At 54.5% G+C, this 22,760-nt stretch overlaps 1 protein-coding gene and 1 long non-coding RNA gene across 4 annotated transcripts in view; one reads left to right on the forward strand and one right to left on the reverse strand.

Annotated features, from left to right (window-relative positions):
• Window positions 1-15,066, reverse strand: part of JAKMIP1 (janus kinase and microtubule interacting protein 1) — a 137,190-nt gene extending 122,124 nt beyond the window's left edge. The window contains exon 1 of one of the 3 annotated variants that reach the window (XM_045056614.1): window positions 14,914-15,066. The gene's annotated coding sequence lies outside the window, so the exon portion shown is untranslated. Of the gene's footprint in view, window positions 1-13,334; window positions 13,951-14,913 lie in introns of those variants that run through there. The other 2 variants (XM_045056610.1, XM_045056616.1) reach the window with 2 other exon arrangements.
• Window positions 14,371-21,355, forward strand: LOC109499289. The gene is made up of 5 exons (XR_002741968.2): window positions 14,371-14,545; window positions 18,907-19,046; window positions 19,394-19,808; window positions 20,922-21,059; window positions 21,145-21,355. It is a non-coding gene; the product is annotated as an uncharacterized LOC109499289 (long non-coding RNA).
• Window positions 21,356-22,760: the final 1,405 nt, after the last annotated feature.

Consider the following 22,760-nt stretch of genomic DNA (forward strand, 5'->3'; position numbering starts at 1 on the left):
CTTTATGCAGAAGCAGTGGGCCGGCAGGACCTACAGCCTCCCAGGAGGGCACTGGACCCCCCGGGTCTGCTCCCAGGGACGAGGTGACGCGAGGGCTGGCCCCAACGCACTCTTCTTCCTGCTCTGCTGGGCTCCGCCTTCCCAGGTCCCAGCCTGGGCCACGTGGGACACTCCGAGCCTAAGACCCAACAAAGAACCAAACAAGAGTCGCACGGCCAGATGACAACACACAGGCACAGGCACCTGTGAAGCGACAGTGGCCAGTGTCTAAAACGGAGCAGGACCATCAGCACGTCAGGGGGTTGGGAGGTGACGGCGGGGGCCTGGATCGCACACCCCGTGCCACGGAGCCCTGGTGCCCCTCGAAGACACTCGGGGGTCAGGGATCAGGGGTCTGGAGCCACGCGTGTTTGATTCTGTCTTTTCAGGTGTGATCATTTTCAGCCACACAGCACACAAACTCAAATGACTTGCACACCAGATGTTAACCCGCTGCGTGGACCCGAGCTGCGAGGAGAACACTCGGCTCTGTGCAGGCCTTTGCACGGCCTCTCCTATCACCCCCGGGCAAACGCAAGGCAACTTCCTGACAAAACCCTAACCCATGGCCAACGTGGCATATGAGGCTTCTCGAAACGCAGAATGTTTTCCCAACCACAACAAAAGCCTGGCAATGCCGTGGATGCCACAGCTGTTAAGACCACAACTGTCACCCCAAGTTTTTCATTCTGAAAGCTATCGTATTCACCAGATCAACCTCCCTGTTCTCACGGACTGACCTTAGAACCAGTAAGAGTTGTAAGTTCAAGGTCATAAAATGCATGCGGTAATAAGCCGTCATGGCCCTGCTTTGTATATTTGACCACATTACAGTGCAGCTGTTTGTAAAAATTTAAGTGTTTTTATGCATTTTGAGGGAGAGTGTGCACATGTGTGCGAACGTGGAGGAGGGCCAGGGGGAGGGGGAGTTAGAGAGAGAGAATCCCACGCAGGCTCCGTGCTGTCAGCACACGGCCCAACACGGGGCTCAATTTCACTACCCTGAGATCACGATCTGAGCCGAAATCAAGAGTCTGATGCTCAACCCACTGAGCCACCCAGGTGCCCCTACAACTTTTTTTTCTTTGAAAACATTTCACTTTACAAATGGGAAAACAGATCTAGAGGGAGGTAAGGCTGCTGTATTGTTCTGTGATTAACTATAATTATCGTGCTTGCTCAGTGTGCTTTGAGACAGCAGGACCCAAGTGCCCAGGACGCAGCTGACACTCCACATGCACCCTCAGGAAAGGACCACCGCAAGGCGTTACAGGCAGTAGGTGGGCAGAATGCAAGCCCGGGCACTGTGACTCCCGGCTCAGGGCTGGTTTTCACACTCTGCCCTTGCCCTCTTTCCTAGAAATCACACATCCATCACAAAGAGGGAGAAGGAACAGTAGAGCAAGCTCAGGACATCCACCTTCTCCCACCAGAAACCCCTGGAAACCAAGCACCCTTCGCTCTGAGCGCCAGTTGGAGCATGTGCTTACTGGGCAGAGAAGAACCGCCCTTAAGGAACTGCCCTTGGGAAACAAGGGTCCCTGTGCTCAGCTGTAGATTCGGCAGGACAGGAGGACTGACCCCCCCCCCCTTAGTGACGACCCAAGAGACAGACTGTGTAACTACAGGATAAGTGGGGACAAGCCCTTCCTGCCCTGGTTCTCAGGCTGGAGGGAGTGTCAGAATTTCCCAGTGTTTGTTAAAAGCCAGGCTGCCAGACCCCAACCCAGTGTTTCTGACCCGGTAGCTCAGGGTGGGGCCTGTGAATGTGCATTTTTTTTAATGATTATTTATTTTTGAGAGAGAGAGACAGGGCATGAGCAGGGGGAGGGGCAGAGAGAGAGAGACACACAGAATCCGAAGCAGGCTCCAGGCTCTGAGCTGTCAGCACAGAGCCCGACGCGAGGCTCGACCTCACGAACCGCGATATCATGACCTGAGCTGAAGTCGGATGCTTAACCGACTGAGGTGCCCAGGTGCCCCAAGGATGTGCATTTCTAAAATGCCCCCAGTAATGCTGATGCTGCTGGTCCAGGACCCCACTTAGAGAACCACCGCTCTGGTCAGTTCCTTATGTACCCTCCTCACTGTGGCTCGCTAAGGCAGATGTTCATGGAAGGCAGGAAGAGCAGGATGCAAACTTGGGAGATGGGATGGGGGTGAGGAAGGCAGTGGAATGGGGTTTCCAGAAAGCGGGGCAGCATGAGCAAACACAGGGAAGCTGGACACAGCGGTTGGAGAAGTCAGTGGCTTGGTCTGGCCAGGAAGTAAAGGTGTTGAGAGTGATGAAGGATGAGATGAGGAGGTCTGGGATGTCGGGCTGACAAGAGGGGAGCAGAGCATCAGCTACAGGCCAGGCACTGTTTGCTGGTATTGCCTCCTAACGTCATTGCCTTGTGGTCAGAAAGCATAGGTTGCATTATTTCTTCTATCCTTTTAAATGCATTGAGGCTGTTTTATGGCTGAGCCTATGGTCTGTCCTAGAGAACGATCCATGTACACTTGAGAATACATATTCTGATGGTGTTGGTAGGCCTAGTCGGTTTGCGGGGTTGCTCAAGTTTTTGATTTCCTTGCCGATCTCCTATCCAGTTGTTCTATCCATTATTGAAAGTGGAGTATTTAAGTATCCAACTATGTCTTGTGGGATTATCTATTTCTCCTTTCATTCCGGTCAGGTTTTGCTTCATGGATTTTGACGCTCTGTTAGGTGCATATATGTTTGTGATTGTTTATATCTTCTTGATGGATTGACCCATTTACCATTACAAAATGTCCCTCTGTATCTCTATTTTTAAGTCTATCTTATATAATATCAGTACAGCCACTCCAGCTGTCTTATGGTTTTGCTCTTCACATGACAGATCTTTCTTCAACCTTGTACTTTCAATCTATTTTATCTTTGAATCCAAAGATGTGTGTCTCCTGTAGACAGTGTATCATTAGATCATTTTTTATATGTTCTGACAGTCTTTGCCTTTTGATTGGATTGTTTAACCCATTCACGTTTAATATTACTATTTGTATAGTTGAGTTCATGTCTGCCATTTTACTTATTGTTTTCTGTAGATCTCATGTCTTTTTGGTTCCTCTGCTCCTCCTTTACCGCATTCTCTTGTATTAAGTGAGTCAGACACTGGGTTTGGCATAAAAGGTAGAGCACGAACTTCAAAGGGCTCATTATTTTTAATTCAGATAACAAAATGACCTCTCTGACAATTTTCAGTTTCTTAAATGGCTCATTTTCAAAAAAATCATGATTTCTTCTCTCTGGTTCCAGCAGACAGGAGCACATAGATTATTTGTCCAATAGTCACGGGACACCATCTAAAGAAATGTCTACTATCAACTTCCTGAATCAGAGGAGTTGAAGCTACAAATTGACCTGCCCACAAGGAGAAGGGATGGGGCCATTCGCAATATTTTGGGAGTCATCTTCCTGACACATAGCAACTACAAGTGTGGTAATGGCTCAGTGCTTCAAACCAAAGTGGGAAGGGATGGTTGAATTCACAAGTCCACAACATGGGTATTTTCAAATGCCATGGCATTGCTCTTGCAGATGCTAACGAGGGTCTAGTGAGCAGAAGTCCCTCTGTACCTGCCACAGTGAACACCCCATCTGAAGTGATCAGCCCACATCCTGCCCTAAGTAACTTACACCCCAACCTCCTGGTCATTTGACCTCTTAGTTTACCTACTAAGCTCTCTGTTCACCAAAAAAACATGAAGGGAGGCTGTAACCCAGGAGCTTGTGAACTGTGAGATCCCAAATCCCCAATCTATGTTGTCAACACCTGAGGTTTGGGGCACTTGGCACCCCTCCTCCCATCTTCTTGCTGGAGCACCCCCCCCCCCAGTTCCAATATCCTACCCAGCCATAAAACTTGTTTGTGTCTTTGGTCTGAAGTGTCTTGCATTTGTTTTCAGTTACCCTTGTAGAAGTCTCAGGGGATCTAAAATGCCCAGGCTGTCATAAATGGGGCTCATCCTGGGTGACTATCACATTCCAGGGAGAGACAAATGTCAGTAAAGAGCCCATTTGCCAGAAGGCTTAAACAGATTTGGCACAATTTGTAGGCATCCAGGTCCTGGTTCAAAATCAAGTATCTGGTTGACAAAAAGAACACCTAGCCCCAAGCCATGAAGCACCCCGGGCTTGTTGCAGAAACCCAATTACTGCCCGACTTAATGAGCTCCCTCACCCAGCCGCCCTGACCCAGGAAGCAGTTCTGCCAACTTCCTAAAAGAAGCCATGCCTCCTTGAGTGCATCCTGAGGCGCGGCTTTGGGATAAAGGGTGAGACCGGGACAACTTAACAAGAAATACAGCTTTCAGTAAACATGAGAGGATGCTTTGGACTCTGGAGAACAGCTTTCTAACATATTTGTTATCCTAAACCAAAAGCAGGCTGCACTGTAAGACAGCAAAAGCCCTGCGTGCAAGGGAAGGAGACTTTCCGGAGGAGCGAGAGAGGCTCCCCAGTGTCATCTCTGGGCTAACAGAACCACTGGGGTATCTCAGTCCCGAGTTCTGCAGGATCTAAGGTTCGCAGGGTAGTCACTAGGGGTGACTGCTGCAGAGAGCGGAGTGAGGCTAGTTAAGGGCCGAGTGGACCCAACACAAGCAAGAGAGAGGAGAGCCTACCACCTCCCTGCTGAGGCCCCTCCCAACACTGGCATTACTGGGATCTGTGAGACTAAGGGCCAAAAACCTATTGACTGCCTACTGTGTGCCCCACCCAGGTTCTGGGAATCCCACTGTGAATCAGATGGCATGTCAAGCCTCCCAGAACTTTCTGGAGACTTCTGTCTAATGGAAGAGTCAGATAAGTCACTGACAGCTGCAATACTATGTCCAGGGCAGTAACAGAAGGATGCTTAGGGCAGCAGGAGCCCTAGGGACACGACTGACCTGGCCTGGGGAAGGGGAGAGGGTACGTACATCAGGGAAGGTTTTCTGGAGGAAATAAGGTTGATGATGGATCCCAAGCACAAGTGGAAGATGTTCCCCGGGTGGATGAGGGCAGGAAAAGCTAATGGGCAAATCGATCAGAGGGAACAGCCTGTGCAAAAGCCTGCTTCAGTCAGGAACCGTGGGCAGATGGTGTAGCTGGCCACACGCCCTACTGAAAGCGTGGGAGGAGAGGGAGGCAGGAGCGCGCCACACCATGCTGGCAAAATTGGGATGAGCAAAAGCCCCTTTGGTGCATTCTTTCTGCTTCCAGGCCGTTCCTGTCTTAATCCAACCGCGGTGACTACATTCACTCAATCTGAACTTGGAGAGTAAGCAAACAGGTCTCTCCTGGGGGCCCGGGGAGAATGGAGGAAGAAACATCCAGGTGGGCCCACCAGGCCATGAAGCAAGCGGAGGTCACAGGCGGGCCATGGGGAACCATTCCAGGCAGAGGGAGCTGGCAAACAAGGATCTGGAAGAGAGAGCAGTGCTTAGGGGGCAGGTGCAGTCCGCTGGGGTAAATACCGGCAGTTGAGTTGGGGGCAGTCCACGCGAGCTTCGAACGCCTAGATAAGGCCTCTGCACACTTTTCATATATAATCAGCGACTGTAGGAGTAGCCAGAACAGGCCCACCACTCCCATTTCTACCTGTGCAACCCCAGGTAATTCACTCATTCCGCAGCACTGAGGTGGTGCCGGCCCAGTGGGGGCTGGAAAGGAAGACTCTGGCGCCTTCCATCACCTACCCTGGGTCTCCACTCTCAACACCCCCAGCCCAGAAGGCAGTACAATGCCAGGCACCTGCAGGCCGGCGGTGCCTGTGGACAACTAGGAGGACAACGTTAGGAGACCTCTGCAGAACTGAAACAAAGCTCTTCTGGGCATCTGTCCATGTGGAGCACACACACCTCCTGATGGGTACAGTGGGGGTGACCCACCCGTAGGACACCAGAGCTTCCAGGGGTGATGTGACTCGTCTCCCTAGTGGTTCCTGGCTGGACTGGGGACAAAATCCATTCTCCCTCCCAGGTCTGGCAGAAAATCCATGGAGATGGGGTATGGAGCAGAAGCAATATATACAGCAGGAGGGCGGCCGTGCCACACCCTGAGAAGTAGCTGCCCTCAACCAATCACAACTGGCTGATCGGCTTCTCTCATCCAATCAGAGCTGGCCGATCAGCTGCCCTTGTCCAATCAGAGCTGGCCAATCAGCTGCTCTCATCCAATCAGAGCTGGCCGATCAGCTGCCCTTGTCCAATCAGAGCTGGCCGATCAGCTACTCTCATCCAATCCGAGCTGGCCAATCAGCTGCTCTCGTCCAATCAGAGCTGGCAGATCAGGTGCTTGTCCAATCAGAGCTGGCCGTGAGTAAGCTGCTGGGATGAGAGTCTTGCATTCAGGAGCCATGGAAAATAAAGGTGAGGTTGCAAAATCTTCAGAGAACAGCAGCAAAATCCCGATGTGGTGATTACATGCATTGGGATTAAAAAGGCCAGAGCCATCAAGTGGAGGTTCATCTTAGCAGAGTGGCCCAATGCTCTTGAGCCGTCCCAGAGTAGTCATCTCGGCTGCCAGTTAGGAAGAAACTGCCATGGACCAGGCTGGGCGGAGAGCCATCCCTGGATGGAGATCCTCCCACCCAGAGACCCGGCTCTCGTGGCAGTATGAAGTCCACTGTGCCTTCTTCCTTGGATTCTTTGGGGGACAATCGCTCTCAGGGACCGGGTCCGTGTTCTATTTCGATTGCATGGGTCTCTGCTTCCCCAGAGTGAAGGCTGGTGTGGGCAGGGCCTTGCCACACCTCCTCTTACTGGGGCTCTCGCTCCTTCCCAGGAGACACAGGAAGCTTTAAATGTGCACTGCCACTGCTTGTCATCAGACCCGACTGCTTGTTTACAAGGAGGAAACTGAAGCACAACAAAATTTAATTAACTTGCCTAGGGACATGTACTTCGGAGAAGGCAGAGGCGGGGTACCCTGAGCCTGGCCCCTGCCCTCAAGGAGATTAGGGTCTACAGCAGCATTGCCCCCAAAGAAATACCATGCAAGCCCCACCTGCAGTTTTTAATTTTCTAGTTGCCACTTTAAAGCAAACAAACAAACAAATGGGACTAATTTTGATAATACATTTCATTGGGCCCAACAGATCCAGAATAGTATCATTTCAATGTATGATGACTGTTAAAGTTTTTTACTGAGATCATTTACACCCTCCGCCGATACAACGTCTTAGAAACCTGTTTTCACTCGCCAGCAGGTCGGTCCAGAGGAGCCACGCTTCAGGGCTCAACAGCTCCGAGTGGCGAGTGGCGGGGAGCCTGGCTCCAGGAGTCCCCTGCCCACCTCTGGGTGAGCACGCGTACAGGTCACCCAGCATAGGGAGACTCCTGCGCAATCACTGTGACCACGTCTCCAACTTCCGCCAACAGCAGCACGGGTTGCCAAGGACCTACTACAGCCCAGCACAGCTCTGGGAAGGCTGCACAGGTTATTTCTGACCTTCACACCAACCCCAAGAGGTAGGGACACCGGATGGTCTCCGTGTTGACTAAGAAAGGAAGTGATGCTCAGAAGAAACGTGTTCTAGGACACAGAGCCTGATGCCTGGAATCAGGAAGTTAAGTTACGTCGGACTCTAAGCAACAGGCAATTATTTACTGAGCACCTACTGTGCGCCAATACCCTGTGTTGAAAGATGAGCATAAACATGTCAGGCAAGGTTCTTGTCCTATGGTGCTTCCCCGCCCCCCCAGCTCATTGAGGGGGGGCGGGGGGGGATGATCATAAATGAGGGGATGATCATAAATGAGGAAAAAAACACTTCAGATGGTGATGACTTCAGAAGAAAACAGAGTGCAGGGGAGGGGAAATAGCAGAGGGGAGGCGGGCATCTACCCGGGATGGACAGGGAAGACGTCTCCGTGGAGGGGAAAATTTAACCCAAGATGTGGAGGCTCAGAAAACCATTCTGGCGAGGGCAGGGAAGAGCATGCCAGACGGCAAGCAGCACACAAAAACCTCTGGGCAGGAAGAGGCCAGCATGTTCCAGGAACCAACAGAAAGGTGCCCGGGCTCCCAGCGCCGCGTCAGCAGCCTCTCTGGGGTGACTCGGGCGGCCCCCATGCCACCCCTCCCACCGCAGGGCACTCCCACACCCCGGCTTGGAAAATGGGAAGCCAGTAAGCCATTCTCGGGTCAAGAACAAGTCCAGGCTGGCCGCTCCCAGCACACGCTAGTGTGGAGTGTCTGTCCAGGAGCATCCGCCGAGCGGGTCGGTGACGACACTGGCAGTAAGAGGTGACAACACAACCTGGGCAGCAAAGGCCCCCAGAAGAGCATCTTAACACTCGAAGCCTTGCTTCAAACGCTGGGCGCACCAGGCACCAAGCGGAAACCACCCACACATCCATCCACAAACGAATGGAGAATAAAATATGGTCTGTCCGCACGATGAAATACTACTCACCCATAAAAAGTGCTGAAGCACAGACAACCCCCATTACGACCTGTATGAACCTTGAGGACATTCACATAGGGTCCCATTCACTCGAAATGTCCAGGATGGGCAAATCCTTAGAGACGCAAGGCAGACCGGTGGTTGCCAGGGGCTGAGGGAGGGGGCGGCGGGGAGGAATCGCTTAGCGGGCACAAGCCTTTCACCACAGGCCACGAAAATGTCTTGGAACCAGATACAGGTGGTGGTTATACAACTTCGCGAACGCATCACATGCCACTGGAGGGACACTTTAAAATGGCTAATCCTATGCTGTGTGAAGGCCTCCCCACTTTTTCAAAAGGGGGAGACGTGACAAAGGAAAGCCAGGTTGCGTCCCCGTGTCTCAGCGAGCTAATATGCCAGACCCCTCCTAGCCCCCACTACCTTGTGATCCTCACAGGTTGCCTGTCCTTCAAAAGAAGCAGGAAACCCCCTCGGTGATATGTCCCACTCCACACCCCCTCCCCAGCTCTGACGAAGGGACCAGGGGCCAGTCCAGGACTCCCAAATCAAAATGCAGCCGAGGCAGAGCCACTGGGGCCCCTGACCTGGCACACACAAGGGCATTACTGCCACATGGGCAGTCAGGACGGTCGCACACAGAACCCTCTTTCATTCTCTAAGGTGGCCCTCCAGCCAAGTCTGGGCCACGGGGTAGAAGGGACAGCAGGAGGCCTCATCCACACGGCATCTGGGTCCTCTGAGGTCCAGGAGGAGGGGCTTCAAGGCATGTGCTGGGACCCGAGGATGCTTCCAGGACCTGGAAAGGATAAAGGGGGCACCACGGGCCACAGAGAGGACAGACCTAGCGCCCCATCATTGCCACTGTCCACCCCACGAGGCTGGGCCTTCACCTCGACTCTTTATTTCCTCACGCCATCTCCAGGGACAGGGACTGGGGGCATCCCCGCTTTACAAACGAGGACACCGAGTTGTAGGGGGTACAGAGGAGTTCGCGTGCCTCATCCCCCATCAGCTGGTAAATGGCAGAGCCAGCGCTCAAACGCAAACCCGCCGTCCAAAGCCTCCTGTGCGAAGTCAGGACGCCGCTGACGTTTGCCTTTTTTCCTCCAAAACTCCCACAAGGCAGCATGGAGTCATGATTAAGAACGTGGACTGCCACTCTGGGAGGACGGGAAAGTTCTGGACTTGGGCGGTGATGGTGGCACAACGGTGTGAACATACTCCACGCCACTGACCGGTTATGAAATATGCTAACCGTTAATGTGTTAACCGTTACTAAAAATATTACATATATATTTAACACAAAGATCCTTTAAAAATGATCAGGTCCCAGGTTGCTCCCGAAACCAATACTACACTGCATGTTAACTAACTTGAATTTAAATTAAAAAAAAAAAAAAAAAAAAAGGAGGGGGCACCTGGGTGACTCAGTTGGTTAACCATCTGACTTCCGCTCAGGTCATGATCTCACAGTCTGTGGGTTCGAGCCCCGCGTCGGGCTCTGTGCTGACAGCTCAGAGCCCGGAGCCTGCTTCCGATTCTGTGTCTCCCTCTCTCTCTGCCCCTCCCCCACTGCACTCTGTGTGTGTGTCTCTCTAAGATGAATAAGCATTAAAAATTAAAAAAAAAAAAAAAAGAGAGAGGGATGCCTAGGTGGCTCAGTTGGTTAACCGTCCAACTCTTGATTTTGGCTCAGGTCATGATCTCACAGTTCTGCGAGTTCGAGCCCCACATCGGGCTCTGTGACGACAGCCTGAAGCCAACTTGGAATTCTCTCTCTTTGCCTCTCTCTCTGCCCCTCCTCTGCTGACGTGCTGTCTCTGGCTCTCTCAAAAGAAAGAAACTTAAAAAAAGATTTTAATTGTCAGTAAATATTTAAGAAGCGATAGCATACAGACCATATTCTCCAAACGTGGTAAAATTCAAATTAGAAGCTAATAAAAAATACAAATTCCCTCCCCCCCAAAAAAGTAATAATGTGGGCTGCTCGGGAGCAGATCCCTGCTCCCCCACGTACCAGCTCTGTGACCCTGGGCAGGCTACAGGCTGTACCCATCCGTAAAATGAGATGCGCGAGGTACCTCCCTCTGGGCTTGTGTCCAGAACTGAATGAACTCAAATCAGGGACAGCACAGACCAGGGGGGTGGCACACTCCAGCCGCAAAGGGCCAGGCAGTAACTGTCTCTGGCTTTACGGGTAACTGCCCCAGCTGGATAACCCTGTCAGCACAGCAGGAAAGCAGCCACAGACAGCAGGTGCACAAGTGGGCGTGGCTGGGTACCAATAAAGCTTTATTTACAGAAGCAGGCGGTGGGCTGATGGGCCCCAGCTTGCCGCCCCCCCCCCCCCGCCCAGGGCGTTTACCCTGGCACTTGGTAGGTGCTTAACAAATGTTAACTGTTACAATTAAGAAAAATGGCATTAATTTCATTTCTACAGATGAATGAGAAGTAAAATATTTCCTGTGGCAGTTCCAAAAATAAATACTAATACCAAAGGCAAGAGCAGAGCCTCGGTCCCCCCCCCCCAGTGGAGGCGGGGGGGGCGGGGAGCTCCCTCACTCTGAGCCCCAGGCCCTGCCCCCACTCCGCTGCTTTCAAGTCTTTCTGAACCAGCCCTGGCCGCTCTCCGCAAGCTCTTCCCCCTCCCCCCCCTCCTACAGGAAGGGCTCCTCACCCCTGCCCCAGAGCCCGAGGCCCTCAGGCCCCCCTCTTTGTTCCTGCCCCTCCCCGCTGGCCCATGATCCCTGGGCTGTCCACCCGGCCTTAGAAAGGCAAGAGCAAGAGAAACATTTTCTGACCGTGTTCAGGGCTAGAATGACAATGACCAGCAAGGTCCCACTGCTGGCCCGCCCTGGGGTCCCTTCCTGAGCCTCAGATCCCCGCAACCCTAATGGCTGCTACTGGCTTCAAGGTAACCTGTTTCGACTAAAGGCACTGAGAAGCCTCCTCTCACTGATCCCTCACACGGGCCTTCTGGGAAGGTCGACTTTCCATTACAGGGATCAGCGTGTTCCAGGAAGCAATCCCGGAGTCCTGGAGCACGGGAGCCCTCCCCTCCGCCCCGTGAGTTCCGCCTCCGCCCCCACCTCCGGACTCAGCCCCTGCCTGTCAGGTGCTCACATAATCCTTACCCTAGGGAGGTTCTGTGCAGCTCCGGGGGGGGGGGGGGGGGGGGAGAGAACTCACAGCAGGAGTGGGAGCTGAAGCAACCATAGCTACATTCCTCACGTGAGCATCGCAGAGAAAGGAGCTGGGAAGACAGCGGTGAAGTGACTTGCCCAAGGTGGCACAGCCAGTAGGGTCTGAGCGGGTCCTCAGTGCAGCCCCCATGACCCCGCCCTGTGCCTTCACGGCTTAACCACCGAGCAGGAAAGAAGCTCGGATGACGGAGGGTGGCCAGGGGGGTGGCCTTCTCTACACTCGCGGTGAGCTCAGGACTCCTGCCCGCAGCCCTCAGCACCTTCTCACACAGGTGTGCACCACTCCCAGCAGCCAACACGCACGCACCCCCTCCGCCTGTCTTTCCCACGCATTGACTATTTATGTAGCTCGGTGGCCTGGTGTTGTTAGCTAGGGAAGGACGCGGAGGGCCTCTGACTGGGGTGGCCGCTTTGGGACAAAACCAAAGATTCATTTTTTAACCATACACTCCCTCATCGTCACGGCCGCTTCAGTGGTTCCTGTGCCCGGAGACCGCACTCTGATCCCCACATCAACCCAGCCAGACGGACCGCCGCCCCCATTTGGACAGGAAATGGAAGACCCAGAAAGGTTAATCCTGTTGCCCGGGATCACACGACCATAAGGAACAGGACAAAGGTGAACCCCACTTCAGAAGCCCTGTGGGGGCTCAAGCACCCTCAGGAGATCAAACGAGGAGAACTGGAACACAGTGCAGTCATCCCCAATCTTTCTGAGGGAGGCACCCCGTTTTAGCTTCAAACCCTGGGCAGGGGGCGGGGGAGGCACCTGCTGGTCTGCAGCTGAGTGAGGGGCGGGGCCGCCGTGGCACCCGGGCAGTCTGGCTCCAGAGCCCACGGAGAGGAAGGGCGGCACTGGCTGCTGGCTTATGCCTTCCTCAGAGAATTGTTCCTTCTCCTGCTCCCCTCCTGGCCCCAATCCACCCTGTACCCTAAGAGGGTGGGGCCTCCCTCCTGCCTCCTCACCGGGAAACCTTCTGGTCAGGCCGAGGACAGACCATCAAGCTCCGTCCCTCTTACGGCGCTGGCAGTATCCATGACAGTGTGACTGCCCCCCTGGAAGGCGGAGCTCCCCTCAAAGCAGGGCTGCCCCTCAGACCTCACTGTGTCCCCCGTCTCCGGTGGGCAAGGTCTGCTTAAGGAAAAGCTACACAAATATTAAACCACACACGGATATATGTTCCAAAAGAGCACAGATAAGAGAACCCCCAATCTGTTTGCCAAAGTCAGGAAACATCCCAAAGAAGGACCCAGAGACTTGGCCCTTAACATATGAATAGGAGTTCTCCAGGCAGACAAGGGAGGGGAACATCTCCCCCAAAAACAACAGTAACAAAACCACAGCACAGGGGGAGAAGCCGAAGGGTCAAGACCTGTCCGGGGAACGCAGAGGTGGCACACTTAGCTGAGACAGCGTGGCAGGGAGAGAGAGAGGCGGGCCAAGGAAGCGAGGACGTGAGGAACATGTGAGGTCACAGGGGCAGCGGGAGCCAGGACGGTTTGTCAAGGAGGACAATGGCAATGATCGCGTTTGTTGGGCCCACACTCTGACCCACTGAGGGGCCTCTCACCGTGAAAAGTCTGAAAATGAGAATTACCCCCATGCTCTGCAGAGATGCTCAGTATTACAACCCACGTGCAAGAACTCAACAACAAACACTTGGCAATCACCCACCTTCTGGAAGACTTTTCTCAGCAGCAGCAATCCGGGAAGTTGCCCTGCTGGACAAGCATCTGAGAAGGGTCCTGACCACCCATGCCATCCCCAAACCTGCCCCTCCTCCTTGTCCATCTGGGCTCATGGAAGTGCCACCCACCTGCCCAAGGTCCTGGAGGAGAAGCCAGCTCCCCCACAGACTCACCCTACACCAGCAGGTCAGACAGAGTTCGTGGGGAGAGCCCCCCTCAGGTGCAGGGAGCCCCGGAGCCCCATGTGAGGGGCTGAGGCTGCCCCTGCCCTTCCAAGATCTCCTAATCTGGTCTGGCAGGCTGAAGCCATCAGACAGGACAGGAGTGTGTCCCACTCTGCCATCCAAGGAACCTCAGGCGGGGCAAGGGGTTCTCCCTGACCTTGGTAGAGAAGGAGCCGACCAGTTGAAGGAATGGCGTTCCTAGAGAGGGAACAGCACAAGCAAAGGCCAAGGACAGTGTGCCTGTGAGTGCGCGTGGAAGGGGTGGGGGTGGCGGAGCACCCGCGGTTAGACACAGTATCTCCGGAGTCTAAAGAGCCGGGCAGAGGCTGGCGGAGAGCCCAGGCCGGCCAAGCCATCAGGAGAAAGGCAGACTCCGGTGTGTGGGGAGGGGAGGTCGTGGGGAAGGGGGGGCGGGGGGTGTGCTTCTATGGCAAAAGACTCCAGCCTGGCAAGCTGCCTCTATCAGGGATGACGAGGCCGGCTCCTCCAGAACCCGAAGCAGGGAGGGAGTGGGGGGGCAGTGATGGAGTGGGGGGGCAGAGGGCTGGGGGCGAGGGCACGGCGCACTAACGCAGGCCCACAGGCCGGGGCTTGAACGCAGCGCGCCCAGGCAAGGTGCCCGGCCCCGCAGAGCCGATCCCTCTGCGCCATCTCCCGAGGCTGCGTGCGCCCAGGGCGCGCCGGCGGGGCAGCAGGGTGGGTACCAGCCTTTCTTCCCAGCGCTACAGCCTCCTCCCCGAACCCACGTGGGCGGAGCAGCGCGGGGGTGTGCGTGGCAGGGGCCTAGGCGGCGGGTGCTGTGCGCGGGGCGGGGGTGCAGGCAGGGCGGCCTCGCCCCCCACCCCGCCGCCTCCGGCCTCCAACCTCTGTGCCACCTCGGCCGGGACGCGGGGGTACCCGGACCTACTCAGTGGGTAGGACACCGAGAGAACCGGCCGGCCACGCCCCCCGCGCCACTCCCTGGAGGCAGCCGGTGGGTCCCCCTCCCCCTCCTTGGCTAGTGAAAATGGGGGTGGCGTGAGGGAGATAGAGGCACTGGGGGCGGGACGGGGAGGGGGCCTACGGAGGGAGACGACGCAGAGTTCTCCTGCTGGGAGAGAGACGCTGCGGGGGGATTTGGGGGGAATGGGGGATGGGAAGGGTGGGGGTCCACGGAGGTGAGACGCGAGAGCTTCAAGGGATCCGGAGGGGCGCGAGGGCTGGAGGAGGGGGAGGTGGGCGTTGGGCGGGGCGGCACCGGTCACCGAGTCCCTTGCCGCCGGGTCCGCCCCTCGGTCGTGGGGTCCGCGGGTCCCCTTTGGCCAGCGCGCGCCTCCCGCCCCCCGGCGCACCTGTACCCACCTGCTCGGCGCTCAGGCCCGAGCCGGGCAGCAGCAGCGGACGTAGCCAGCGCAGCCCCGCGCCGCATCATCCGGCCGCCCCCTCCCCGCCCCGAGCTTACGCTGCCGCCGCCCCCGCCTTAAAAAGGACAAAACGGAACAGAAAAAGGCTGCGTGCAAAAAAAAAAAAAAAAAAAAGGAAAGAAAGAAAATTCGTAAGCAGCAAACGAGGAAGACGGGCAGATGCGCGCGCGGCTCGGCGGGGCGAGGGGCGAGGTGCGGCGGCGCCGGTGACCGCGCTCGGGGCAGCCGGCAGGCGCGTGCCGCACGCTCCCGGCTGCAGCTCGGGCGACCACCCGGCGCCCGGCTGGCGGCGCGGCCCCGCCCCTCCCCGGGCCCCCCCTCCGATTGGCCCGTCCTCCTGCCAGTCAGAGGGAAGGCGCGGCACTCGCCCGCCCCCGCCCGGGGCCGAGGCCTGGAGCCGTTCGGCGGCAGCCGGAGGAGGTGCGGGGAGGCCTGAGCGTGCGCACTTGGCCCCGAGGCCCGCGCCGGGGAAGGGCCGGGGTCCCGCGGCTGAGCGCCCGGCGAGGCTCAGGGCCGCCGCGCCGGGCGGGTGGGAGCCGCCCTGGGGAGGGGCTTGCCAGCTCCAGTTCGGGCTGAAGGCCCCGGGAAGCCCGTCCCTGCCCTCACCTGGGACGGTGGGCATCGAAGGCCATCGGCGGTCAGGGAAGACAAGACCTGCACCTTTGTACACACGGAACTCTCAGGGTCCCAGGTCCCGGGAAAGGAAGTGTTGAAGGTGACACGGCTAGCCAGAGGCAGAGCCAGGAGTCTCACGCCAGAGCTGACAGCCTTCACCGCGAGGCAAACCCGTGTCAGCAAAAAATAGTGGAACGAATAATGTGATGTCCAGCCCAGGCTTGAAGGAAGGGTAGGATTTCGTGAGGCAAAGATCCATTCATTCAGTTCTGTTCCACAAATATTTAATTGGGCACCTATTATGTACCAGGGAGCCATTAAGATCTAGGGATACCGCAGTGAACAGACAGAAGGCCCTGCCCTCCCGGAGCTTATATTCTAGCAAAGGAAAGGAAGGCAGGAGCATTCACATAAGCATGAGAAAGCACCTTGATCGCAGGAAAGTGTGGCTTATTTGAGAATCTAAAAGAGGGGGGTGTCTCCGGGCTACAGACAGGTGAGATGAATGGCCAAGAGGAGGGTGACCAGACAGGTAGAGGCCAGAGCTGTAGGGTCTCTGGCTATGGGAAGGAATTTGGAGTTGATCCTGAGGCCGTCTCACCAGGGAAAGTGGTCTGTGGGGACAACGTCAGAGTTACGTATTTGAAGTGTGCTGATCTGCTGTGTCTGAACCACCCCTCCGGACCACCCGAGAGGCAGGCACCACCACTTTCTCCTCGCTAGGGATGAGGAGGCCCCGGGTCCCAGGATCCACAGCAGGCAGCAAGGTGGGAGCCAAGGGTCCAAACTTGTCCAGAACAGCCTTCCAGGTACCCTGAGACTCAAAGTTCGTGAGCCCAGACCTCAAAGTCGCAGGGAGGCGGGTTTCAGCTCACCCAGAGGACAAACGTTCTTCTCAGAGATGCCGCTCTCGAAGATGTGCTGAGCTCCCATCCCCTCGACAGGCCGTCCACGTTTGAGGGTCTTGGGGAAGGGGTTCCTGCTGCGTTCCAGACAGGAAGCAGTCAGTGCCCACTAGCCTGCCTCTGCTGGGACCAAGCTGTTGGGGGTCGGGGGAGGGATCCCGGTTTGACCACTTACTAGCTGGTGACCTTAGGCAAGTGATTGGCCCTTGGCTTTCGTCAGTTTCCTCGTCTGTAAAATGGACCTTAAAACAGTGATAATCGGTGGGTTTGGGCGGGGATTAAATGACCTAATATATATATGGATCTCTGCTACTTCCTGAAGGCCGCCATCATAAATTACCACAGACCAGGGGCACCTGGGTGGCTCATTCGGTTAAGCGTCTGACTCTTGATCTCGGCTCAGGTCACGATCTCACAGTTTGTGAGTTCGAGCCCCGCATCAGGCACTGGGCTGATGGTGCAGAGCCTGCTTGGGATTCTGTCGCTCCTTCTCTCTGCCCCTCCCCTGCTTGTGCTCTGTCTCTCGAAATAAACTCAAAACGATTTTTAATAAAAATAAAAATGCCACAGACCAGGAGGCTTAAAAGAACAGAAATGTGTGCTCTCGTAATATTATAGGGTAAAAGTCCCTAGTCCAGAAACTGTTAGGGGAAATTCTTTCCTGCCTTCTTCTTCTGGAGGCTTCTGGGGCCTCCAGATGCTCCTGGGCTTGTGGCCACATCACTCAAATGTGGCTTCCCATGACTGTGGCTGCCTCCTCTATCCATGCCTCTTCTGTTTTAAAATTTTTTGGGAGAGAGAGAGCATAAGCAGGGGAGGGGCAGAGAGAGAGGGGAACAGAGGATCCCAAGTGGACTCTGTGCTGAGAGCAGAGAGCCTGATGCGGGGCTCGAACTCACAAACCGTGAGATCGTGACCTGAGCTGAAGTCAGACGCTCGACGAACTGAGCCACCCAGGTGCCCCCCATCTCCTCTTTTATGAAGATTCTTGTCAGTGGATTTAGGACCTACCGAGTTAATCCAGGATTATGTCACCTCAAGACCCTTCACTTAATCACATCTAATCACTCTTTTCCCAAGTAAGGCCACCCTCTCAGGTTCCAGGATGTTATTGTAAGTCACAGAATTATTAACTACAATTGCGATCATTCCTGAGGAGGGGGGAAAGGTGCGAGGCTAGCACATCATGTGGAGCTTGGCATGGTCTGAGGTCCGGGAGCCTTCCCTGAGGAAGTCAGCCCTGAGCCTCAGCTAGCTGGACAAAGAGGAAGCGAGAATATTCCAGGGATAGTGAACAGCAGTGTGAAGGTCCTGAGTTTGGACTTGACCTTCCGGTGGGAAGGGAGCCATCAGGATTCTGGAGGAAGGCCATGAGTGACCGGATTCAAGGAGGCCTGGTCAAGTACAGAAGGGCAAGGCAGGCCCCGCCAGCTCCATCAGGGATCCCGCAGACACAGACAGGCACCCACTGCACAGGGATGCTCTGCCCAGGCAGCAGGAACACGGCAGGGAGACAGCTTGTGTCTGCCCCGTGGCCCATGGGTCAGTGGAAGAGACCACAGTGGAGCACTATGATGGGGTACCCTGACTATACGAGTGCCAGGGAAGGAGCTCCTGGGACCACTTCAGGGAGTCAGGAGGGGCTTCCTGGAGGAGGAGACATGTGCACTGCAGCTAGACAAAGAGGGAGGAAGCAGGCCTTCCAGGCAGAGGGAACAGCATGTGCAGAGGGACCATAGAGGCACAAAGACTGAGACGTGGATTCCAGGCCTGCTGCCCCGTAGGGAGCACACGAGGTTAAGAGGCTGGCAAGACCAGATCACAAGGAGCCTGAAAGCCTCACTGGGACTTCTGGTCATCAAGGAATTTGGAACAGGCCGTGACGCCCCTGGAGTTGGTTGGCAGCCCTGGAATCTGCATGGAGGCTGGGTGGGAAGGTGGAGGCAAGAGACCGTGGCGTTGGCTGAGACGAAGGAGGCTGAGGGTCAGAATCCGGGCAGTTTGACCCACGGTCCCAGGAGGACAGGTCAGAACCCTCTGAGCGGCACCCCCGCCCCCGACTAGGCTGATCCAACTTGTAAGACTTGCCTTCTGGGTGGTGAGCGGTGCTGGGGGAGGGGTACCCATGACAAGAGCAAATGCTGGTCAAGCTTGCTCCAAACAGGTACTGACGCAGGTACGCTGCGTGTACTAATTTAGTTAATCTGCACAACCACCCTAGGCACAGAGAGGTTAGGTAGCTTGCGCAGGGTCTCACAGCCAGGAGAGCCAGAATGCAATTGCTTCTGGGGATAAATAAACCATCACGTTGATAATAACGACTCGCGTTTACTGAGCACTTACTGTGTGCTGGGCACTGTCTGAGCTTCATAGAAATTAACCCATCTCAATCCCTCCCTCCTTATCCTTAGACACCGAGGAATGTAAAGGTTCAATAACTTGCCTCAGTGGCTGAGTTGGGGATTGGAACCAGCAGACCTGGCTTCCACAGTGGCCGACACCGCTCGGGCTCTCTGCATCTCCTGAGTAGCAGAAAACTACCCCACTGCTGGTAAGATGCCCTGAGGCAGGGGGCACAGCAAAACCAGTGCCAGGCGAGGGGCGGGGAGCTCTGTGTCCCTGGGACAAGTCCCATCAGTGCTCTGAGCCTAGGTCTCCTTCCTCCCTGTCGAATAGAAATGGTGCCACCCCTCCCCCCCACACACACACCTGCCAGACACTCTGGGATGTGAGTCCTGGTTCCACCATTGGCCCCCATGCCACCATCCGAGTGATGGGAAGAGTAGGACCTAGGCATGTGATCATGGCGCACCTAAAAGAGTGAGGCTATTCGATGCGTGCACTGAACACTGCTGGGATTCGTAGCAGAAAAGCTTACCTCCCTCCGTGTCCCCGCAGGCGCTGTCACTCTCATTTTCTGGAAGAGACAAAGGAGACTCAGACAAAAGGATCTGGAAACTACAGCCAGGTCTCCGACCCCAAGCCCACGCTGCCATCAGCTCACGCTCGGATCCTGAAAGATGACGATGGGAATTATGCTGAGCTCAACAGCTGCGTGATTCCATTTATAGAACTTTATCAAAACGACAGGATTATAGAAATAGAGGACCGATGCGTGGCACCAGGAGTTGGGGAGGGGGAGGGTGGTGGCCGTGTCTATCAAGGGGTAGCGGGGTGGCCCTGGGTTCTACCCCGAGGGTACCCTGTGGCGGTGCACACGCCAGTCTACACGAGTGATAAAATCGCACAGAACTAAGTTCGCGCGCACATGCGCCCGCGTGAGCTCAGGTAGAGCCACGGAAATCTGATTGAGGTGGGTGGATCCTATCCACGTCGGTTGCCTGGTTTGTGATGTTGTAACTATAGGTTTGCAAGGTGTTACCTTTGAGGGAAACCGGGTGAAGGGTATACTGGCTCGTTATTGTTTCTTACATGTGAGTGTCCAGTGATCTCGATACAAAAAGTTTACTTTTTAAAGAAACAGGATGGGGCACCTGGGTGGCGCAGTCGGTTAAGCGTCCGACTTCAGCCAGGTCACAATCTCGCGGTCCGGGAGTTCGAGCCCCGCGTCGGGCTCTGGGCTGATGGCTCAGAGCCTGGAGCCTGTTTCGGATTCTGTGTCTCCCTCTCTCTCTGTCCCTCCCCCGTTCATGCTCTGTCTCTCTCTGTCCCAAAAATAAATAAACGTTGAAAAAAAATTAAAAAAAAAAAAAAAAAAAAAAAAAAAGAAACAGGATGATCATGAAGGTAGCTGCCCAAGGAGTCTCCTGCACAGGACAGGGCTTGGCCCCGGGGTGGGCACTGAGGGCCTGCGGATTTCCCTCCAGAAACAAGGTGGATCAGCCATGAGGGGTGGGAGGCCGGGCAGAGTGTCCAAGTTCTGCATCCCTTTCCGGGCCGGGGAGTCCGGCCTCCTGGGGCGCAGCGTCCCTAGGCCAGGACATGCTCTTTCTTCTCCTCTACACCATTCAAGGAAAACAGCTTTCTGTGGGCTATTTCTGGTTCTATGAATAATGCATGCTTATTGTAAAGAATTCAAACAGTACAGGCGGATATAAAGGAGACAACAAAGGTCACCTTGAATCTCGCCACACCGGGGTGACCCCCGAGAGCCTTCGGGTGACCAGGCCTCCGTGCCTCTCCCGTGTGCAGATACATTCACATGAATGGGCGTAATAAAAACACGATGGTTTTGTTCTGGACGCTTCCCCCTCCCCATTCCACAGCACATCCCCCATGAGGTGGCCCCTGATAACCCCCTGGCTTACCTTCTCCCATGTGTTTCTCCACAGACACCCGTAAGTATATGCTACGTACCTACACACGTGCATTCACACACATACACGCACCCACAGGGGAGCTTGGGGGTCAGTGTCTTACAAAAAGAATCCCTCCTAATCACATTTAACTGCTTCTTGCTTTTCAGGCTCACCAACACCTGCTGAAATCCGTGCTAGCTTCTTCGGGGAACTCGCCTCATTCTTTTGAAAGGCTGATGACATCCCACGATGTGCGCCTTCTCCCTGCCCTTGCCGGCTAAGAACAATGGGCAGGAAATATCCTGGTCAGTGTCAGTATTTTTCTTCCCACAGACTGGATTCCCAGGAGTGGAGTTACTGGTTTGAAGACCTAAACTTTTATTTTAATAGATGCTGACAGATTCCCTTCCCGAGATTCTGTGACACCTGACCCTTCTGCCTCGATGCACCCAGTTCCCACCATCAACCGATGCCAGGGCATGCTGTAAACGTTGCCATCCTGATGAGTGCGAAGTGATCTGTCCTTGTGACTTTGGTTTGCATTTCCCTGCCTACTGGGGAATCGGGGAGAACTTGAATATATGTTTGACTTTAGAGGTGCTCTTTTGAGAATTGGCTTCTTACCCTTTGTCCATTTTTAGTTGGGGCTTTTGCTTTTGTCCTCTGGGCGGGGGCGGGGGGAGTGTTTCCAGGTTTTTTTAAAAATTTTTATTGAAGTATAGTTGACATATAATGTCATATTGGCTTCAGGTGTACAATATAGGGATGTGGCAATTCTATACATTATTCAGTGCTCACCACAGCAGGTGTGGTCTCCACATGTCACCATAAACGTTATCACAGGGTTATTATTTTTATTTTTTTAATGTTTGTTTATTTTTGAGAGGGAGAGAGACAGAGTGTGAGTGGGGGAGGGGCGGAGAGAGGGAGACACAGAATGTGAAGCAGGCTCCAGGCTCCGAGCTGTCCGCACAGAGCCCGACGCGGGGCTCGAACCCACGAACGGTGAGATCATGACCTGAGCTGAAATGAAGAGTCCCACGCTTAATCATCTGAGCCACCCAGGCGCCCCCGCCTCTTCACCTATCTCTTCCTCCACCCCGCTCCCTCCCCTCTGGAAACTGTGTTTTTCAAACCATGTTTATCATCAGGATTGTTCTCCATACTTACGAGCCTGCTCCCTTTTGTCCATTTTTAAGTGTTCTCAGCAGAGCGGATACTCCTTTGCTGGTTCTCGGGGTTCAAGCATTTTCCAGACCTTTCTTGCATCTCTTAGCTTTGCTCGTGGCATCTGTTGCCTCGTTATATAGCCAAGTATGTAGCCAGACCCTCTCGCTTTCTTTTTCTTTTTAATACAGCTTCTGCCTTTCGTTCTTGGTTAGATTGGTCTCCATGGCACCTAGAGCACGCGGTAGCCTAGATTTTCGCTCAAGAAAGCTCGGACAGCTATCATTCATTGTTGATTCACAAAAAATAAAAACATGATCTGCCTGGGAAGTGTGACCTTACAAAATACGTTTAAGGAGACCAATTTCCAACTATTACAAAATGTTTTGAGTATGAAATATTTCAAGAATGCCAAGTAATATATATATAACATATGTATTTTTCCAAAGCCCAGTAAGGGGGTTTCCAAAAATGTCAGTTGCATCTCTATACTTCCTAAAAAAGGGGGGGGGGCACATGCACACAAAAATAGAGTGAAATTCTGTCTGCACCGGTAACCCCACAGGGACCTGAGCGAGCTTTGGGTGATGGTAGCCCCTGCACACGGTAAGAAATGTTAGTGGCCCTTTATCCTTAGAATAGGGGCTCGACAGAGGACAGGACTCCGTCAGTAACTGTTAAATCAGAATTTGTGTTCCCATCAGATTCATTACTTCAAGGTTTTGCTATATTCAAAGAATAAAAGATTATAGGCGCACCCTGGGTGACTCAGTCGGTTAAGCGTCCACCTTCGGCTCAGGTCATGATCTCGAGGCTTGTGAGTTCGAGCCCCGTGTTGG

The sequence above is a fragment of the Felis catus genome, chromosome B1 (assembly GCF_018350175.1).
Source record: "Felis catus isolate Fca126 chromosome B1, F.catus_Fca126_mat1.0, whole genome shotgun sequence".
Lineage (NCBI taxonomy): Eukaryota > Metazoa > Chordata > Mammalia > Carnivora > Felidae > Felis > Felis catus.